Source organism: Petaurus breviceps, unplaced genomic scaffold (genome assembly GCF_028583685.1).
Source record: "Petaurus breviceps papuanus isolate PSGF00001 unplaced genomic scaffold, PetGlider_PUasm1.0 213, whole genome shotgun sequence".
Taxonomy (NCBI): domain Eukaryota; kingdom Metazoa; phylum Chordata; class Mammalia; order Diprotodontia; family Petauridae; genus Petaurus; species Petaurus breviceps.
The window spans coordinates 12,376,567-12,382,737 of NW_027185860.1; the positions used below are offsets into that span (position 1 = coordinate 12,376,567).

Here is a 6,171-nt window from a genome sequence, read left to right on the forward strand (position 1 = left end):
TTTCACCTCTGTCTCCTGGTCTCCTCAGCTTCCTTCAAGTCCCACCTAAAATCCCACCTTCTACAGGAAGCCTTTCCCAATTCTCCTTAATTCTAGTGCCTTCTCTTTGTTGATTATTTCCAATTTATCCTGGATATAGCTTATTTCTACATAGCTTTGTGCATTTTGCATCAGCCTGTGAGCTCCTTGGGAACAGAGTCTATTTTTTGCCTTTCTTTGAACTTAGCACACGTGCTTGGCACACAGTAGGAGCTCAATAAATGTTTATTGACTGACTGCTGGCTGTCTTGGGTCCCCTGCTCTTCTCCCTCTCTACATATTCCATGATTCTTCTCATAAAGTATGCTACTTGAGGGCAGTGACGTTTGTTTTTATTTTTTCTATTGTTTTTATTAATTATTTTTCCTATCTCAAGACTTTTGGTCCTATTTCTACCACCAATGTACTCAGTGCCCTTGGTCAAGTCACTTCAATTCTCTGGGCATCATTTGTCTCAAACATAAAACAAACAGTTTGAATTGGATTATTTCTCTGGTCAATTTGACTGTAAATCCTCTGATTTTACCTCAAACTGAATATGACAGAAGTAGGACCATTTCTTTCTTTTCTAATCTCCCTTTACTTCAGCCATTCAGTGTTCTGCCTCGCTGCCAGTGAGGTTCAGTGCTCAAAAAATAAAATGCTATTGGCTGACTGTCTACTTCCAACCTTGCTCCTGATCACCATTTCAGAAACAAATTAATTTCCCTAATTTCCTTTGCCTTAGAAGTACATAAATCAGAATAAAGTAACGGAACAATAACTTCCTCCTTATCTTAGTCTTTGACAGTTTCATGCAATTTGATTCTTCTTATTTTAAGATGGAATCATAGAATGTATTAACATTCTTGTGTTAGCTGGGAGAGATCTTTGACATCTAGTTAAAGCCCACCATTTTGCAGCTGGCAACTGCAGCCAAGAGACTTTCTAAATTCACACAACTAGTTGGTGGTTGAGCTGAGACTAGCACCAAAGGTGTCCTGACTCAAGTTCTATCTGCCATACTTATTTGGATGAAATTCTTCTATTAGGCATCTTCACAAAGTGTTTAAAAAGAATGCTTTTATACAACTGCGAGAATAGTCAGCAAGTGAATCAGAATACTAAGAGCTTCATAGACTACAAACTCTGAGAGAAGGTAACTTTTTTTTTTTCAAATCAGATCAAGGTTTTTATTTATTCATTTCTTGCATTTAAAATATTCTTCGATGACATCTTTGGCCCGAGATTCCCTGCCATAGGCCTTAGCAACAACGCAACTGCAGCCAACCACTTTATGGGGCTTTGGCGCTCTGTCAGTTTTACAGAGGCCTATCCATTCACCCAGCTTCTTGTCATCAACCTTGATCAAGTTGATTTGGTGCTCAGCACATAGGGCCTCAATCAACTTTACATACGTAGGTTCATCACAGTTGGAAGCAAGTACACAAAGATTGGCTTGGCATTTATCCAAGGCTTTGGCAGCTTCACGAATTCCATGAGCTAGGCCATCGTGGATGAGTGCGGTTTTCAGCACTTCTTAGAGAGTGGTATTAACGTCCATTACACCTCCAAGCAGCAATGCCTCCCTCAGTCATGGCAGCGGTTCACCGGTGAAGCTGAATCTTGAAAACAACTCACCCCGGGGAAGAAGGTAACCTTTTTAAAGGGAAGAATGTCTGTATTCTTTTCTTTTAATATGGCCAGCACCTGGCACATAGTACATATTTATATCCTTGTTGATTGATTGATTGATTGATGAATGGGATATGTACCCATTACAAGTGTTGCAAAGACAAAAAGTTGTACTGTGTTACCAATTAGAATAACCTTAAATGACTAACCTGGTTTTTGTTTCCTTTTTAAAGGAATAAGATGGAAAAACTGGATGTCATAACAGAAAATACTCCTGTCAAGGAAACTTGCTTACTTTCTAACTCACAGAATTGAAATGCTCATGTCCAGAAATGAGACTTTGTTGTAAATGTTTACAATTGAGATCAACATGTCAATAAATGGGATATATTAGTATTTCTTAATTTAATTTGACTATAAAGCATTTGGAAATACATTGATGGAACACAAGCAATAGTCCAAGAATCTTGAAGGTATCAAATGCCCCAAATTAAAGTGGGAAGAGAGGGAGGTCAGGGAAGTTTTGGAAGAAAATAGAGAAAAACAAGTGTATCTTTATTCCCCAAATAGTTCCATGTAATCGATTTTTTTTTATACATCTAATTTCTTGGTTTTTAGAGGGAAAATATTGCTGATATAGATGTTTTCTTATGGAACTCCCATTGAGTGAGTAGAACACCAGGGTTTTTACAGTGCCATATTTGGGAAACTCTGAGGTGGTTCCTACTTAATTTGTGTGAACATGGGTGAAGACAGTTGCTCGGAAGAGTAAAACACATGAGTAACTTGACCTTCAGGGTAGATGTTTCCAGTCTTTGAAATAAACAGGGAGGAAACCCCTACCAATTTAGACCAGACCATGCTCTGTAAACTTGCAAAAGGAAAATTTGCAAGGGCTACCCCCAACATACTATATTTTCTTTCCCAGCCCTCAAGTCTTGCTGCTTTTCCCTTGCTATTTGATCTGGTTTAGTCTGGCATGTTGTTTGTGTTTATACAATGTAATAAGACATCTGTTGCCCACCAGAACTCATCATGCTCACTGGTGCCTTGCAGCTGACTGCTATCCTATTTATATTAATTGAGCAGGCCCTATTCTGCATACACCACTGATTACCCTCATTTATTTCAGTTCCTAAAGACCCAGAATTTTACTGCCTGCGCTTACTGCATTGTTCTACTCATTTGGCTCCAATTAGCCTCAGCTAACAAAAATATATTACGCCAAGTCTCTTGTTAGCCATTGCTGTTTCTAATGACATAATTTGTGAGTTTTGAGTCCTTCAAAGTAAAGACATTGGGAATTAAGTTACAGTATCTTCAGTGGGGCCGAGAAATATTAATTGCAGGCATCTGGGCTCATTTCCTTAAAGAAGATTTGTGATTTTTATTTAAGTAATAAACATTGACATAATCACAGAACTATCAGCACTGTATGTGGTGCTTTCCCAGGAAGAGCTGGTACAAAGAAAGACCTGCTTAGTTTGAAGAAGGACACACTTGTGTTGGATAGATTCATTCATGGTCAGATAAATTTAATTTACTTTTTTCCCTCACTACAGCAACTTTTCCATTTTAGTATTCTCTTGGCTAGCTCCATTTCTTCTTTTTCTTATGTTATGGAATCTCTTAGGAGAATTGGACATTGTATGTTTAAAAGATAGTCTCAACAATGCTACGTTTTGACAAGCAAAAAAGACTTTAAAAATAATCATCTTGTAACCATGGTATAGTATTTTAAAGGTATTTTTTTTTTTTAAAACAAAAAGTTGTTGAAGATGCTTAGGCCATGAAGAGATACTTGGAAATTAAGAGTTTAATATTATATATTTTTTTCAGAGATTCTATGCCTTATTCATGGTTAATCAAAGGTCAAAACCAAAAAGTTCAGATATTTCCATTTTTCTCTTCTAGGTCTTTGCACATCACAAAACTGTCCTCCACAGACTGATGTGGATTTTGATTTGTTTTGATATATAATCAATTATCATATATGAAAAGGAGGAAATTTCACTGTTGAGTTATGGCCCCAAGCAAAAACTCTTTCTATCTTTCTTTGGAAAGTTTTGACCTTCCTATGCTATTCTTATTTTATTTCACATTATTTCCCATCTGAAAATTGAAAAGATGAGGCTAATCATAGTCAAATACCGTAAAAGTTCTGTGCCTATGGTTTTTATGTGGACTTAATAAAATAAATCAGATACAGCTGTGCATTACAGGAAATAACTCCACTGAAGGGTTCTGGTGATACTGTGAACCATGAGTGTGAAGCTGGAGTCACCAGAAACCCTCAATGGAATTACTGTTCTATAAATCAAAAATTTTGGTTTTCACTTTCTACATTATATAGTTTTTATATAGTCTTGCCTATTCTTTCTGACTTCCCCATTGCTATACTTTTCCTTTTTTTTGAATTATCATGAAGGCTCTTGCTTTCTTACTAACTCTAGCTCAGTCTAAGAATTATTTTTGCTGCATATTTTATTGCAAAGGAACATAAGCATTTTTGGTCTTTGTACTGTGGTGGATCAATATGCCCCATGTACCACCTGATCTTCCCTTTTTTACTTGCTACTGAGGAAGGAAGAAAGGCAGGAAAGAAGGAAGGAAGACTGGAAAAAAGAAAGAAGAGAGGAAAGATGGAAGGAAGGAAAGAATTAAAGAAGGAGGGAGAGGAGGAAGGAAGAAAAAATCTTAATGATGTTTGCGGAATAGAATCCAGAAACTGATGGAAAAATGGAGAGCTTACCTGGAAAGTTCTGAGTCCTATAATAAGGGAAGGCTTTGAAGGGACTTTATTTTTCTACCCTCCAGCCCTACATCATAGGGGAGAGGCACTCCTGAGGGTCTTGGGAATGTGGTGAGTAGCAAAAACTGAGTCAATATGCATGATAATGAGATTTCAGGTCATGAGCTTATTCTGGAGGAGGCATGGTTTTTGTGAAGTCAAAATCAAGCAGAGCAGCTGATGGAAAAGGAAGGGTACTCTAAAGATCTCATCTTCTTCAAATGAGACCAAACCCTGCCTTCCCCTCATACTTTCCTAAACAAACATCACAAATGGTAAACCCTGAACAAAGCATAAAAATAAATTTGCATTTGCTGTTAGTTTTGTTGCCCAGTCATGCATGATACTTCATGACCCCATTTGGGTGTTCCTTGGCAAGGATACTGGAGTGATTTGCCATTTCCTCCTCCTAATCATTTTATAGATGAGGAATTGAGGCAAATAGGGTTAAGTGAGTTGTCCAGGGTCATACAGCTATTAAGTGTCTGAGGGCCAGATTTGAATGCAGGAAGATGAGTCTTCTTGACTGAAGGCTGAGTACTCCTTACATTGTGCCCCTAGCTGGCACATTGTTGTTAAATTGGAGGTTTGTTTGTCTCTATGTCCTATACAACATTCTGTGCCAATGTCTCTTCCTGAAGGGCTGGAGCCACTCTATTTTATTTGTCAACAATCACCATAGCCCCCTTTTCAGATCAACATTTAGATATCAGATAATCATGGCACTGATTTCATAGTGCAAAGTATTGGTGCTGGTAAAGAAAGTTTATGCTATGGAGTTTATCCCATTTGTCTCTGAAAGGAAATAATAATTAGCTTCTACACCCCTATCTGTTACCTAGACTTCCTACCAAGGACAAAGAGCGCATCCCTCTATTGTTTGTAAAAGAAAAGACTTTTCATGTTTATACTTCTAAATTAGCCCCACTAAAAGAGACAATGAAGGAAAGCAGTAGGAAAAAGAGGAGAGGAAGGGAGAGAAAAATAGTGATATAATTTTTTTTTTCAGAGCTGGTGCTTTGTTATTTGTTCTCATTTATTTTTTCATTATGGACTTAAGAAGTCTTAATAAACATGATAATTTCAGCATATAACAAAGAATAAAAAGCTAGTATTGCATATGAAACTAAACATCTGTGACAGGAAGTTTGTCTTTTTTTAAGTATCTTGAATTTATCTGACAGTAACAATCATGTTCTACTTCTCTGCATTCCCCTCCTTCTCTCTTCTTTGTATTAAAAAAATATATATATATTTATTTACTTTTAGTTTGCAACATTCAGTTCCATAATCCCTTGAGTTCCAAATTCCCCACCTTATATTCCCCTGCTTCCCCACCTCCCATGATGGCATGCAATTTGATATAGGTTCTACAAATACCTTCACACTAAACATTAGTCAAGTTTTAAAGAATTATAACCAATAGAATGAAAAATGAGAAAGAAGGGACAAAACAAAATGAAAAAGAGAGAGCGAGTTAATTTGCTTCAATCTACATTCAAACTCTGTAGTTCTTTCTCTGGATGTGGATAGCCCCCTTCATCATGAGTTCCTTGGAGTTCTCTTACAACCTTACGTTGCTGAAAGAAGCCCAGTCTATTAAAATTAGTCATCACAGATACGATGTATTTGTAATTGTGTACAAAGTTCTCCTGATTCTGCTCTCCTCACTCAGCATCAGTTTTTATAAGTCTCTCCAGGTCATTATGAAGTCTGTCTGCTCCTCA

At 37.1% G+C, this 6,171-nt stretch overlaps 1 long non-coding RNA gene across 1 annotated transcript; it reads left to right on the forward strand.

The window, feature by feature from the left end:
- Window positions 1-1,222: 1,222 nt before the first annotated feature.
- Window positions 1,223-3,408, forward strand: LOC138165529 (uncharacterized). Its single transcript, XR_011169372.1, has 2 exons — window positions 1,223-1,672; window positions 1,887-3,408. It is a non-coding gene; the product is annotated as an uncharacterized lncRNA (long non-coding RNA).
- Window positions 3,409-6,171: the final 2,763 nt, after the last annotated feature.